The sequence below is a fragment of the Ptychodera flava genome, chromosome 17 (assembly GCF_041260155.1).
Source record: "Ptychodera flava strain L36383 chromosome 17, AS_Pfla_20210202, whole genome shotgun sequence".
Lineage (NCBI taxonomy): Eukaryota > Metazoa > Hemichordata > Enteropneusta > Ptychoderidae > Ptychodera > Ptychodera flava.
The window spans coordinates 33,030,322-33,046,977 of record NC_091944.1 but is presented as its reverse complement, the minus strand read 5'-3'; the positions used below and the strand labels follow the sequence as shown (position 1 = coordinate 33,046,977).

Below are 16,656 nucleotides of genomic sequence, written 5' to 3'. Positions count from 1 at the left end.
CGTAAATTTTGCTGTCCACTACAATGAAGTTAAGTGACCAGATGCTAACACACTCCTTGAAAGCAGTTACTGAGTTAGTATCATGTAATGCAATACTGGGAATACATGATAAATATTTGATAAACCCTGATATGCAGTGAATAATGACTACTATATAAACCCAGTGTTTGTGTGCCAAGAACTGCAAATCAAGACAAAGTAAGAGATAAGGAATAAAGCCCACATGAAGACTCCCTTACGTTATTAACTTTACAACATAAATTTAAATTTTTGTGCCAACTTTTCACACTTTTTCCTGATCTTGACAAAACATTCATTTTGACAATATCATTGGCTAATGGCAAACCTAACACAAATTAAGACAGATGGTAAAAATGTTAAGACAGTGTCATAAAACATACATATCTCGTTTCTATTTATAAACCTGTACAATTTACTTATAAGATGGTGTACCGTACTCCTGGCTTTCCTCTAAAAAAAAAAAAGATCTGGATAAAATGTGGTAAGGCTACTGAAGAGCAAAAAATTGTCAAAATCATTAATTTGCTGCATTGCATTAAAACAATGACAGTTCATCTCATCCATCTAATGAGTAAAATTTTATATGATATTGTATCAGATATTCAAATATTTACATTCTCTTCATGAAAAGCAAGCATCTTATTGTCTGTTCAGTATTTGCCATTATTGCATTTCATTAATCAATGAACTTTGGATATTGAATTTCTATAACTGGGCACAGATGATTTTCAAAATGTTGATTATCTATCTGAAGACAACAAAGGTAAAGCGACAGTTGCATGTGACTTTTGATATTTTCTCTCTGACATTTCTGAAGCGCATTTAAAAAGTAACATGTTAACATGAAAGTTTCAAATTTTTGTTCATATTGTGATCAAGGAAATAATATCAAAGGTCACGATGAACAATTGAGATATGAAAAGCTAATAACCTTCAAATTACCAATATTCATATTCAAAATGGCTGCCATTGACTCAGAGGAAAAGTACATTAATTTCCAATTTTTACAGACAAAAGACAGTGTAAACTTAATTTTGGGGATTTCAATATAACCCCACACCTGAACACATCATCGGATACCTGCATGAACCAAAGAATATGAATAATTACGCAGTCCGCACATACTGCGATTATCCCCCGATGTTTGAATAATTTTCACCGTTCATGAGCCCATGATAGATGTGTGTACCAACAAATGATAAATAATACTTTTCCCAGTCAGACTTCCGGTTATAAATCAACCAAGACAATTCATGAATTATGCACATGTGCATGCAGACATTGTTGTCTGGTTGAATTCTTAAACCCATCTATCATCAAACCGACCAGTACGTGTTAGAAAGTGGAATTATTTTGGAAATAGTGCACATGACAATTACAGTCACAATAACAATTACTGCAAATTTAAAATATTTTGACAAATTATAGGTACCGTATCTCAGAAATTATGGATTTGATAGAAAGTGAAAAAGTGAAAGTCACCATTCAATATTGTATATTCTATCAGAAGGGTTATTTGTACAGCAAGATAATGGTATACAGTACAACTACTTTGATTCAAGGTGTTAGGCAATGTATCTTAACAGGAAATAACAGCTGTTAGGCTACATTTGTGATCAATCGTCAGGATATCACACTGAGAATGTATTTAGCTATCACCAGATCAGAATCATCAAGAATGGGCAAAAAATCAGAAGACTGTCTCTACAACCTTTTTGTTTTATTTCCGGTTGTTTCATTTCATTTCACGGTCACATGTGAAAGATCCCCATCAGTGCTATCAGTCAATGTCCTGTAGGGTCTGACTGAATAAAACTCGGATCAAAATGATGACTATTACAAAATTCTGGAACACTCAAACAAAAGCGACGTTGGCTAAATTACTTTTGCAATGGATGAGTTGAGTAGAGTCAAAGTGATGAAATATGAAGAAACACTACCAGAAGAAATGAAAATTCCAATTGAAGGGCCAGAAGCTATAACTTTAGAAGATTTGTTCCCCATTTTTGTTTTAATGTCAAGTTTAGTTTCTTGTTCTATTCCCCAAAGCATGTTGAGATACACAGTATTAAGCTTGTCAACCCAGCCTATACACGTCTACAAAGTATTGTCATAGTTGATGAGGCTGGAGACTAGAATTCAAACGTTAAACAATAACAGCACATTTTACATGTGTAGGCACTGTGTGGAAAAGTGAACTTGTGTCTTCACATGCTTTTGGGAGTAGAACAAGAACTTGCCATTAATATACAAATCTAAAATAGTGAAATTAATCATGAAAATGTGTCTGCTGGCCCTTTAAAGCACAGCATAGTCAGTGAAACTACAGTGATAATCCAAATAAAAAAGTTGTTGAAACAGCAATAGCTTGTAGAGGACCCTTCACAAGAACCTAAAATTGTTACCTGTGGATACCAGTGTATCTGTGAAACCATGTTCATGAAATCATCAAACAAAATACCATATATCTGAATAAAATCAGTGAATTATCTTTATTGAATAAAACCATACTGCCTGATCTAAAATCATGAATATTTAATGTACCAAAACCTTTACAAATCCTCTGAAACAATTTAGAGTTTGTTTTAGCAAATGGCTGTTAATCACCCTTTTTTAATTTCTTGACAAAGAATTTCAGAAGATAAAGATTATCCTAGGGATTAACCCATGATCCCATGGATAATCATGACATGGGTTATCCTAGAGGAGTTATATCTATGACAAAATGACCGATAATCTTTGGTATAGTTCGCATTGCAGGTGCAATTGTATCGGTGTTTAGAAATTGGAAGATACTAGTACTCATTATCACAATTGCTACAAAGTCCTCTGTGGACAGTAGAATGCAACTTTTGTGACATCCGAGAAATCACTTCAGGTTCTGTGGTGCACTGCATCAATTTACTGATAAGCAGAAGCAAGGTCTGAGTCAATGACCTATAGCTCTTAAAATTGCCTTTTAGCAAGGTCTCAACTTTGCAATATGGCTTGTATGAGATGTATGTACATTGTGTATCTATAAAACTATTGTCACGTACCTGGTGTATGGCACTCAAAGGTTTAACTAACTCAGAGATGACTGTAAAAGTCATAATGCCCAGGCACCAAAATGTTGACCGTATGTGCTTATTTTTAAGCAAATACAGTATATGCTGAACAGCGTGAAATTCGGTCCAAGTCTTAATTTACTTGTAACATCCACGGGCAGTTTGTCTTGTAATAGTAACTGCCATATCTTTTTCAACTTATTAATTACCAGCACATTAAAAAGTGGCTAAAGTGATGCGATGTAACAGATGAAAAATGGAATCATCAGTGTGGTTAATTTATACTTTTGATGTCCACACATTATTAATTAAGCCACATGGCTGTATTTATTATCAAAACAGATTCAGGAAATTGTGTCCGAATTTACAAATTTGTATTCTTTCTCACACCGTCTGATCATGAACACTTACTGGAATCACCATACCGTCTTATCGATTTAAAAGCTTCAAAACTACATGTACCCTTCCCTGCATGAGATTCAATATCCAGTTACCTTCATGCAACTCGGGTACAGAAATAACAGGTTGACAAAGCATGCATTCAGTAAGTGTGGAATACTGGCAATGCACGCTAGTTACCTCATGTATAGCCTAAATTGGTCTATTGTAGGTGTAATCACACTGCACAGAATGAGGTACTCAGTGGATGGAGTAGAATGTAGACCTGATCTGAGATGTGTTGACATGGTGACAGTTCAAAAAGCACATAATGAATCACTGCAGCTCCAGGTTCATGTATACCACAGTGTGTAGATCTACATATGAAAGATATCTTAACACTTGAAGTGGAGTACGGTTGCCTTCATCACTGCATAGAGCTTCAATATGCAAATTTGATGATAAAGACTTGATTCAATGAAGAATACTCAATGTACTATAAGTACTATAATTACATCAAACTGAAGCACCCCGTGGCCATTCTTATCAAAGACACTGGTAATACATAAATTGTCATTTCATATTCATCTCCCTTTGTACGATGAGTGTTCACGCCTACGATGAAAGACGGCAAAATATGAGCTGCATGTGTGCAGGAATTTTTAGTAACCGTGGAGTATTGGTATGCAAAGATCTGACATACATCACCAGACACGCAATGGCAATTTACTGGATGAATATACCGTGGTAGAATGATAGCTAGTACATCACACAGAGCAGCAGCTAAGGGTGACAACTTGTTGGCATCCCTTATAAAACTCACATACTTATTTAAGTTATCCATAAGTCTGTAAATAAGTCTGTATATAAGTTGTTTTTGTGGCAGATACCTACTTGTTTCGTTACAGACTTGTTCCTTTTGTCTATGGCCAAAGTTAGGTCTGTACATACTACTAAGTATGTGTATAGGCCGAAAAATGTAAATTAGCTAGGTAGGCATCGGCCATACAGACCTAAAAATTAGCATAACCACTTAACAATACATACTTAAAGCGCGGTAAAATTGGAGCAGGTAAAATTGGTATGTAAAATTTACATATATTAATTAGCATATATAAGCAGGTAAAATTGGTATGTAAAATTTACATATATTAGCATATATACATACTTCTTGACAATAAGTATGTATGTTCTTAAAAATTAGCATACATGATGCCTATATATTCAAGTCTCGATGCATGAAAAAATTGCAAAACCAGGAATTGACAACAGTGATGCAGCCACATCCAACATTTTATGTATGATCATAATTATCATGCTTCTACACTTGATATACCAGGTAACAACTGAAAAATGGACAGTGATACCCAGGACAGAGGGCAGCTTCCAGCAGAGTTCATGGGACAGTGTACATAGTAGCCTTCCCAATACTTCCATCCATTACAAATTTACTCGGTTCAGAATCATTTTGTAATGAACTGTAGTGGATAGACTTGCCATGTAAGAAACTAAACATAGGGCCAAAGTCCCTGAAGCTACTATAGACATGGATACAAAATTAAGTATTTCCTGACTGTATGAAATTATCTCACTTAGGTCATCCTAGGGACTTGTAAACCAAATATTAAAGCTGTCTGACCAGCAGTTTTGAAAGAACAAGCAACTCAACAGTTGACAGAGCTCTGCTGTGTTATGTAGAGAAGAACCTTTTGTGACATATGTACTGATGAAGAAGGTGGATATCTTTGATTAACATTGTAACTTATGTAAGTGAGTTCTGTTGAATAAGTTGAGACTGTACATACTCAGAGAAAGCACACTGAAGAGACAAATGTTTGAAACTTAAGAAGTTCAAGGTCATCAAAAGCATCATGTAACACTTTCATTGCACTGTTTACACAGATTGCATAATTGCTATAAATAGCACATGAGGAATCTTACAGCCCAGCTTTACCATAAAAACCCTATCACTTTGACCACTCTTTTAATTGACCACTCTATTTTTTTCCTCAAAAAGTAATTTTATTTTATCCTTACCAAGTCAACCATAAATGGAAATTAGAACTTTCTCTATCTCTATCTCTATTGACTATTTTGAGCATTTTCTTTTAGATAACATACAGGGTACAATAAATGACGGTTCAGAATATGTCAAAGTTGGGATTCAGGAAAGTTGCCTTTACATGTTTTAATCCTCCAAGATGGTAAGCATTTCACAATGAACTGTCAAAAAAAGTTGAACTTTCTGATAATTCTACACTAAAATTATTTTGGCTTTGATGATTTCCTAATAAATTCAATTATTTAAAATCATATTAATTATTTTTTTCTGGGTGAATTGATAGGGTTTACACAGTACAAGAATTACATACAATGTAAGTCAAATTTTGACCAAAAATGACAAAAAAATTCCTTAAAAATACACATTTGCATATTTCATCACAATTTGAACAAATAAGTTGGGTACCCCTAGGGACCTGTATATCAAATAACAAAGCTGTCTGACCAGCGGTTATGAAGAAGAAGATTTTTTACCAAAAACACCTTTTTTGGCATTAATTTGCCTATTTTCAACAATATCAAAAAATTAAAAAAAATAGTTTCTCAAAATCATATTTTTCATCTACACAACAAATATCAAATCAGTAAGTACAGCGGTTCTCAAGATATTTGAGTGGACGGACGCCTCACAAACGGACATACATACATACATACATACAGACTGACGACGGACGCCGGACGGATACCCATCCCAATAGCTTCTATAGACTATAGTCTATAGTAGCTAAAAATTAGTCTTACCTCAACATAGGGAACAAGACAGCACAAGAAGCAACAAGACAACACAAGAAGCAGTTCTCTGATGTCAAGTTTGCAAGCTCTTTATTTCATAGTGGAAGGGGAGATTCATGTGAAAAACCCAACAGAACAAGTCTTAAAGTCTGCATTTGATTGTTCACATTATCAAAAGTTGTTTTTGATGCCATCCATATTCTTTCCGATCTTGTTCTGAAACTTCACATTGGTCTGTTCAGCTTCTTGGCCTTTGCCCATAGATACACTGAGAATAAAATATGATAATAACAGACAAGGATGTCATTACATCATGTGGAGAGTGAAATTGCTTGTACTTCGTCGACTATCCTTAATATAAAAATTCATGGAAAGAGCATTCACGTGGTTAAATGAAATTATAATTGATATAAAATAATTTACCTTCTGATAAAAACACTCATGACATATCTATAAATAATGTTCGTTGTGATTACCAAATCTTTGCTTTTCAGCCTCATTTTCCCCATTGATTAGTGACACGCCATTCCAAACTACAACTACTGACGGTGGTGATTGGGGTTCAGCAAATCTCAAACAGAAGAAATGTAAATCAAAAAGTATCCCTTTATAATATTAAAACCAGGTCAAAGTTTAAATAATAAAAATATATGAGTATCTGTTGTATATCATCAATCCGGTCAAAATTTTTAATCAATGAGTAAAAATAACAGATAATAGCCTGGCTCTATTCGTTACTACAACTCTCCTTGTAATTAACGCACAGAGATAGACAGTGACAGTGTGGAGTAACACTTCACTGTCTATTCTCGACCGCGGGTCATCCGGGTACTTGCGGTTTTTTACGTAATTTTTGCGTCACAGCGCCGTGAAGGGGTTCGGATTTTTCAACCACCAAACAATATTCAAAGTTTCAATATACATTAGTGACATAACTTTTAGTTCTGATTTCCTTCACACAATTTCTGTATCATTGCTCTTCTGTATCGTCTGATCTCTCATTCACCGCGCTCGTATGTTTTTCACCTAGTGACGTCACTCCGCGGTCGAGAATACTATATAGATGCTTTGCAATGACGTCATAGATTTGACCCCGGCGCCATCTTGTAGGGCAACTGTTTGCATATTCATAGCGCATTCAAATCTGCTGACCTGGAGATTTGCGTTCGAGAGAGCTGCATTCAAAACAATCATTTACCCGTTTGAGTGAACCCAGAAGCCATAATTAGTTAACATAAGGCCGAGCGGTGTTTCACTGACTACCTAGATAGTCTCGATAGTGTTTCAAGAGCAAGATATCTCGAGAAAATCAGAGTAATTGGTAACCAGACCCGTACCAGCTCCAGAAAAGTTATTGGTCGTCAGACGACGTTGGTGAGCGGCCAGATATTACATATCCCGACATCGTAAACTATTTTGTCTACTCACAGAGTGCCTACACCTTGGAAGACCTCAAGGCGTACAAATCTCTCCAGTCCTATAGCTATTTTGTTAGCGGCTGGGTGAGCAACATCAGGTTTGCAAATGTTAACGGAAACAACATCCAAGGTACGTCACTCACAACGTATGAACGAAGCACAGCTGCAGCCTGGATTATTGCTGAGAAGAGGGGAGAAATTCTCGCCGGACACTGTACTTGTATGGCTTGTCGTGGTGAGACTTGTAGTCGTGTCGGTGCCCTTATGTTTGCCATCGAAGCCACTGTGAAACTACAGAGATCAAGAAGCGTCACCGATAATTATTACTATCAAGTACAGTGTCAGCTACTTGTATGTGAAAGAGAATTTGTGATTTTATTGTGTGGACAAAAGTTGATTTTCATATTGAGAGAATCAGTATAGATCATTAATTTTGTCAGAATATAGTTCAGTCATCACAATTTTCTTTCAAAATTCCATTTTACCTGAATTAGTGGGAAAACTATATTCTCGGCGATTCTCAGTTGTTGAGCCATCTAAGAATGTTACATTGGTTGATTCAGAATTTCAGTGTGGGCCCAGTAATGGAGGGGGAACATCATAATCCATTAATTCTGTAATGATGACGATGAAAATAGAATTGTCAAACTCCGTACAGACCAGATGATGGTGCTGTGATAGGCTGTGATAACCAGAATTGTCCGTACGAGTGTTTGCACTTCAGATGTGTTAAAGATATGAGAGCATCAAACGGTAACTTTTTTTGCCCAAACTGTCGAAAACTTCCTTTGTTCAAGCCGTCAAAGAAATAGTCTAATTTTTAGCTTTACCATTTTGCGTTAGTTTCATGATTTTTATCAAACCAAATTTTAGTTCATGTACATATACTTGTGGATGGGTGTGATGACTTTCCATAACATCTTTCCATACTTTTTGCATACAACAGTCTTTCAAAACATAGACACTATGTCTTGCTTCTCCTCTCCGATCTTAAAATTAACATAATTTTTTCATATTCCTTGCATGTGGATGGTCTTTCATATTTTATACTTCAACATGACTGAAGATATACCTTCCACATTCTATGCATATAAACTGCCTCACGTACAATCACATGACGTAGACTCCATAATACTTAGAATGGACTTTTCTAATCACACCAGAAACTTATCATAAAAATTGTTTCTGACACTGCATTTCCTGTGTGTTTTTATGACTTTCCTTCATGTTTTCACAATATTTCACACTCCTTGCATTGCAATGGTCTTTCACATTCATTCTCATGAAATATACTTCTGCAGGTCACATAAATTGCCACACTCTTTGTATTGAGATGGTCTTTCATATATAGCCGTGTAATAAAATTGCTTCCGTAGGTCAGATCTTTACAACATTCTTTGCATTGAAGTGGTCTCTCATATTCAGCCATATTATTATGGCTTGGTGTCAAATCATTATCACAGCTTTGCAATGAAGTGGTCTTTCATATATTATTATGGCTTGGTGTCAAATCATTATCACAGCTTTGCAATGAAGTGGTCTTTCATATTCAGCCATATTCTTATGGCTTGGTGTCAAATCATTATCACACTTTTTGCATTTGGTGGTCTTTCATAATTCAGCCACATTATTATGGCTGGAAACAATATGTGTGTCAAATCATTGCCACATTGCACAGGAAAATCTATGTCTCCGAGTCCAGCTGATATGGGTCTTGGTTACAATGTGAACGCTTCAATATTGTTGTTGCAAGCAGTGACAATCATTCAGTTCTGTCACATGTATGGGTCAGCACAAGTATCTTTTTCTTGTTAACAATGGAATAGTACACTTTTCTATCGTCATCAACAGTTCACAAGATGAGCAATACTGTATGTCATATTCAAACTTTATATTGCAATATAGATGTCATACAATGCAACTGTAATAATGTAATTGGTAAAAGCTTTTCTTTATTGTACTTCAGCTTGAAAGCTTGGAAGACATACACTTTGCACTGATTTAGCTTTAAAACAAAGTGCAATACAGTTTGATTTTGGTAATGTTCAATGCATACATGTACCCCTGAAAAATATGTTGTTTTTCTGAAACATTATGATTTTCTTTCTATGAAGACTATTTCTTGAATTATGTCAATATAAATATTTCAGAGTACTAAGGTCAATTTGTAAATATTTCTCATGGTCAGTGAACAGTAACTTCCAATTTGTTGTAGTCACTGCCTACATTAAAAAAGTTGTAACCTTTAAAATTGACAGTCTTGTTTGGCAGTCTGAAACTTGAATGTCACTGTGAAATAAATTACCAATGTTTCTGACAATGTAAAATTTGGATGTGTTTTTCCTTTCAGAATTGTATTGAATGTGATAAGTAATACAGAATTTATGTCTTCATGTGTCCTGAGCCAGTGGTAATCTCTTAATTCTAACTTTCACTTACTTCTGATAAGAGTGTAAATCAGACAGCCTAATCCGAACCACAACAATTAAGGTATACTATGAGATTTGAAATGCAAAACAGAGACAGTCTTCTCCAACATTGTATGACTAAAATTTTACCTGCAGCACAGAGTCGGCGCACAGAGTCGGACATATACCACTTCAAATTTGGTATGTGATTTGAAACTGAAAATAGAGACAGGCTTCCTCTATCTCAAACAATTCTGGTGTATGATTAGAAAAAGAAGTAGAGACAGGCTTTTTCTATCTCAAACAATTCTGGTGTATGATTAGAAATTGAAAATAGAGACAGGCTTCCTCTATCTCAAACAATTCTGGTGTATGATTAGAAATTGAAAATAGAGACAGGCTTCCTCTATCTCAAACAATTCTGGTATGTGATTAGAAAAAGAAGTAGAGACAGGCTTTTTCTATCTCAAACAATTCTGGTATGTGATTAGAAATAGAAAATAGAGACAGGCTTCCTCTATCTCAAACAATTCTGGTGTATGATTAGCAATAGAAAACAGAGAGAGGTTTCTATTTCAAATGAACATTCTTCCAGTTCAGTCTTCTTATTTTGTCTGTTCATCGCTCTGTCATATCTGAAAGGAAACAGAAAAACACAAAACCAATTATGTAAACTATTGTACATGTTCCACCAATGACCGTTTTGAGGGAGAGACTCTGCCTTAACCCTTTCACCACCATGGTTCCACCCAAACCCATTGTTATCAATGGTGATCTTGGACCTGTATACAGGGAACTGGGGTGAAAGGGTTAAGGAACACCCTTTGCTGGTGAAGATGCTTTATGAATAAATCAAAACCAAATCACCAATGGTGATTTCACACTTGTTTAGAGGAAATTGGTGTTGAATAGGTCTGATAGCTATTCAAAAAGATGAAAACAAAGTGAACACTTTCTTTAACAGAACATGAAATAGTATACTATTGCTGTGGCAGACATATCGCATGTGATAACAAACATCACACCCATACTTGACTTTTACATGGTAATTTATATAAATCCATTCTGATATGAAGTACTACTGTATTCAAAACACAACCTGCAATTAAATAGATTCACTCTTCTGGACATTTTCTTGCAGTATAATAAGTCAATAAACTTTAACAGGACATAATACTACATGTAATATATTACAATCTTGACAATGACAAACAGACATTAGGGGAGAACCATTTGATTTCGGGGGGGAGGGGTATGGAGGAAGAGGGTATGGGAGCAAATTTTTTTTTCCTGTCAGAGTGACAGCAATTTTTTTTTTCTACTGTCAGACCTGCATCAATTTTTTTTTTCCAAATGGAGTAGCAGTGCGAATTTTTTTTATTGGTCATCAAGTTTGTAATGTGTTGTATATAAGGGAGCCGTCATTATTGACGGCCTAGAACTCCGAAATTTCGAGTGACCCTCCCCCCTTCACCAACCATGATGAATTTAAGTAACCTCCCTCTCTAACTCTGAAATTTTGACCATTCCCCATTTAGAAAAGTTAAATACCAATACATGTAATTACAGCAACAGTAAAGACCTTTCAAATCTTGATGTACCCTGCTAGACTATCATCAGTTATCTCATGATGGTTCAAAAAAGGTGAACACATCAAAATGAAATTCAAGTCACAATAAAAAAAAATATAAAAGATCACGCAGTATCTAACCATATAGTATATTGTTTAATTTGGATGGATATTATGACAGGGTTTTCACTAGGATATCTGACGGGGCAGAATTTGAAAGTACAGGGGGAGAACATGAGAGAGGCTTAGGGGGAAGTGTCACAGGGGCTTTCCCCTATCTTACATGGAATTTTTTAAGATATTGATGTGTGCAATGGTGCAGTCTGGTGTAATCTGAGAGTTTTTTTAATTTGTTTACTAAGTGAAACTATTAGAATACCCAAAGGGGGGGAGAGCACGAGAGGGGGGTTCCCCTCTCGTATTGGAAATTTTGAGAAATTGATGTGTTTAATGGTGCAATCTGAGAGGAGTTTCAGTTTATTTTGCACTCGGTAAAACTGTTTGAAAATGACATTGAACACTGATATTTTTACATTTTTTGCATGATCAGTTTTTGAGTCACAATATTCAACAACCAAACAATGACAATACAATTTGTGAAAAACAGTTCTGTTTGCCAGAGACTGAAGACAAATGAATATACAGGAACGGAAAATCTGTGACCTTCTTGTGTCATTTCTCCAGCTGCCGGCTTCTAATGAAAAGCCTGAATATGGTATGTTTGCGATCTGGTGTTTGTGGTCAGAAAAACAAGGCTCACACATTGTATTTCATCATATTTGTTGTTCCTCAATTTTTCATTGTCAAGGTACATCTTTCTAACAAATTCATATTGAGAAATAATATTGGTTTTAACACTAGTTTATTGACTCCTGTCTTGTGTTTTAAATTTTCACAATTTACAGAAGTCAAATAGTCCCCTTTAGATAGTGCCTATGCTATTGAGATATTGCAACAGAAATCCTGAAATATGATTTCTTGGGTCAGAAAATGGAAGGAAAACATTGAGTGTACTGAGGTGTAAAGTAGACCTATGTAGTGCATGCTTATATCATAAGTGCTGGGAAAAGAAACATAAGAATTGCTTGTGGTAAAACATTTGCGCCGCCTATGGCGGCGCGCTGGCAAAGAATACATGACAATAAGGTTTCCAAATTTGCTTATTTCTGGTGCATTGTGACAATTTTTTTTCTCTTCTGTCTGTTATGACAATTTTTTTTTCTCAGGCCATGACAGGATCAATTTTTTTTTCTTCTCTCTCACCTGGTGACAAATTTTTTTTTCTCAAAATCCTCCATACCCCCCCCCCCAGAAATCAAATGGTTCTCCCCTTAGGTAGAAAGAATAAACAAAGGGGGAATGCAATTTTATCATGCCATCACTGTGTACTTCATCAAATGGCAAAGCATTCCTATCGATTCGCTTTTTCTTTTGCCCAAATGATAGACCAAACATGGTTTTAAGTCCAGATGGTTTCCAAAGGTATAAAGAGGGTGGCCAGTTTGGGTGTCTTTCATCATACAACATAAATGGTTTCTCTTATTAGGAAAGAAAGGAAGGTACACTTAGTGTTCACCTGGTACACTGTTCAGTCACGAAAATGAAAACATTTCATTCAATTCTATGTACTGACCAATTTTTAGATTACAAAACTTAATGAAATGCAATAGGAACTTCTGTAAGTTACAGTTCAGGACTTTTAGCCATATATGAGAATCAGTGAATTGATAAGACGATTTATTTTGCAAAGCAGTATACTTCTCAAAGCCAGGCCATGGACGTTTATCGGAGTATGATATTCCAAGCCAACTGGTATTATCCTATATCATTAACTGAGTCAATGGTAAGCTGCAAGCAAGCTTTCGTGTAGAATTAAAGCAAAACGACAGAGAGAAATGTGTGCACGTCGCTGGTGTCCCGACGGAGTACGTCACATCAAAGAATGCTGAACGGCAAATGCAAAACAAAATGGCAGGAAAGTTGAACATTCGTATCATGCTAGCGGGAATGTATGCACTGATGCAAAGCAGTATTATTTGCTGAGCGATCGGTCAAATAATCGAGTCACCATTAAAAATGTTCACATTGTGCAGGTTAATTGTTGATATAAAATAGGAACAGCAATAATACCTGTTAGAAAATGGTCCGAGCCGACTTTGTTTGGAATACTTCGATGGCGTCCAGTCCTTCCGACCGATAGCACAGATCCAACTTTTCCGCCTTTTCATGGACAAAAATTTTGTTCTTTCATCTGGGTAATCGATAATTTTAAACTGTATGATAGGATAGTTGGGCCTCAGGCCGACAGATCGATTATAGCTGCCTACCACTGCACAAAATGTTCGCGTTCGGCATCGATTACGAGAAGGTAAACAAAAGACCCACACACACGTGTACACGTTGTTGATTCACTGAGCGGTGCGGGTTGCCCCACAAGATGGCGGATGACCTCGTGACCTGACCTCGTGACGTCAATTGAAAAGCATCTATTGAGGTACCAACCTAGCCCTCCATCATGGTTTAATTTTGCCAACACCGTCCGTTCGTTTCGTATACTTGAACAGGGTTCGCCAAGAATGACATCAATATAGCGTGACTAAAGAAGTGAAAACTGCGAAAATTACAGAGACAACTCGTGGATAAGGCGTATTGGAAATTACTTACCGAATTTTTAACAATCTCTTCGGTCTCTCCTGCCTCCATGCTTCGATCGAACTATGCATGCATATGGGTTGTGTTCGTGTTCTACGGGACGATATCGCGGTCGATCTCAGAATCGGTCATCCAAGGGCCATCAACGCATCGTAAACGCTGTTTGTTGGTTTTAAATTCATAGCTAACCTGTACATACCCTGAATGATTATGTCCTACGGTAATTTTACGCGAAACTGTGTCAAAATCAGAGCGGAAAGAGGTGACGATTTTCTCTCTCACTCAAAACGTCCTAACGTCCCACCAGTGCATATCAGATTTAATTTGCCGCTTAGGATTTGACCCGTGACCTTTTGGCAACTTGACCAATCATAAAGAAATCTTCACATGATCTACAATAATCTGACCAATCATAAAGAAGTCTTCACATGATCTATGGCATCATCAGGCGTGATTCTAAAGTCCTGGGTTCAAAGTCTGATGACCCATGTGACCCACGCACTCAGCCAGCTAGCAATGTGATCGAACACAGCTGTATGCGAGCTCGCGTTTGAAAAGCTAAAACGACAGAAAATCCATTACATGTAAACCTTTACCAGATCATCACAACGCTCTGCAAAAACGTCTCCGACATACAAGTCTCGTGACTTAGGGATGGACCATTAGAACTTGGGAGGGGGGGTGGTCACAAAGAAATTGTGAAAATTGTTTTTTTACTATTGTAAATTTCTGAAATTTTTTTTTTCCAATTGAGATTAGCTGTGCAAATTTTTTTTTCAGAGTAATTTTCAGATTTATAATTTTTTTTTAGTTCGTCGCTGTCTGAAGATAAAGAGGGCAAAGATGTGGTGCCAAGCACCACAAGTGGCCACGCAAGCGATCACGGGGGGGGGGGGGGGGGGGGGGGGGGGAGGTCAGGAGAGGGGTGTCCCCCTGCTGCTGTTGGAGCTTTTGAAAAATAGAGATTAAAATGGTGTTATTTGGTGGCACTTGGGGAGTATTTTTGCGGGGGGAGGTCAGGAGGGGGGGTCCCCCTCCTGCCGTTGGAGCTTTTGAAAAATAGAGATTAAAATGGTGTTATTTGGTGGCACGTGGGGAGTATTTTGGGGGGGGAGGTAAGAAGGGAGTGTCCCCCTCCTGCTGTTGGAGCTTTTGAAAATATAGAGATTAAAATGGTGTTATTGGTGGCACTTGGGGAGTATTTTTGCAGGGGGGGAGGTAAGGAGGGGGTGTCCCCCTCCTGCCGTTGGAGCTTTTGAAAAATAGAGATTAAAATGGTGTTATTTGGTGGCACCTGGGGAGTATTTTTGCGGGGGGAGGTCAGGAGGGGGTGTCCCCCTCCTGCAGTTAGAGCTTTTGAAAAATAGAGATAAAAATGGTGTTATTTGGTGGCACTTTGGGAGCTTTTTTTTTGGATTACACATCTTCCTCTGAAACATGGTCTTCTTGCTCCTCAGTAGCTTCCTATAGTTTTGAAAATTGACTATTTTGGTTTCCTGGCTTCCCTTTCTACTGCATGGTGAAATGCCTACATTCACCCCACCAAACATCATGCATATCTCATGATTTACAATTGATTTTGACAAGCTGAGAAGCTAAAATAAGCTAAATAATATAGTTAAATTTGCATATTTGTGTTTTTAGAGCAATTGTTGCCCTTTTTTGATCAAAACATCTATTTCTCTGTAGCAGCATGTCCAAATTGATTGGATGTGTATAGATATGTTGAAATTTCAATATTTGTCTTTTTAGGGCAATTTATGCCATTCATGGTCAAAAAATCTGTATTCTCTGAAAGGGGTTGTCCAATTTCTTTGAAATTTGCTACACAAAAACGATTATTCATGCAGATTTATTCAGTATTTGCTATCGAGAAACTTTCAAAGTTCAACCCTTTTGTGTGTTTTTGTGTTGGGATTTGTTGGATAGATGGCATTCTACGTAGTGTATTGTTGAATGTTAAAACATGTGTTGCTGTTGTTTTTTGAGGCTGTTTTTTGAGAAAAAAGAATTGAAAAAGCCTTTTTAAAAGCAAAATAATACATAATGACTTGATATGTTGTTTTATCATTATTGACGTGTTTCTTGTTCACCCATTCTTGCATTCATCATTGCAATAAAATGCTGTGAAAAAAATGAAACTGATGTGGCCTGCATCTGTTTACCTTGATCTTAAAAGGCAAATACAACTTTCTGTCTTGACAACCATACCATAGTTTCAATGTTTTACCTAGTGTACCTGCTTGGTTTGTACGCAGGAAACAAGTAGAAAACAGGCTCTATAATTTCATAATTTTCAAGTGATCAGAATACAAAAGTCCTGAAAAGATAAGATAAGTACAACTTCCAGTATAAGGGATACAGTCACT

At 36.6% G+C, this 16,656-nt stretch overlaps 1 protein-coding gene and 1 long non-coding RNA gene across 7 annotated transcripts in view; both read right to left on the bottom strand.

Moving 5' to 3' along the window:
• The window catches only part of LOC139116105 (cAMP-dependent protein kinase inhibitor beta-like), a 130,377-nt gene that overhangs the window by 69,144 nt on the left and 44,577 nt on the right, over nucleotides 1-16,656 (bottom strand). The gene's annotated exons all lie outside the window — the stretch shown is intronic.
• LOC139116104 (uncharacterized) lies at nucleotides 6,303-14,304 on the bottom strand. 3 transcript variants are annotated; one of them, XR_011548241.1, is made up of 3 exons: nucleotides 13,766-14,304; nucleotides 7,668-10,700; nucleotides 6,303-6,507 (listed from the first exon to the last, which is right to left on the bottom strand). It is a non-coding gene; the product is annotated as an uncharacterized lncRNA (long non-coding RNA). The 3 variants fall into 3 exon arrangements; XR_011548240.1 differs by having other exon boundaries at nucleotides 7,801-10,700; XR_011548239.1 differs by lacking the exon at nucleotides 6,303-6,507 and having other exon boundaries at nucleotides 7,433-10,700.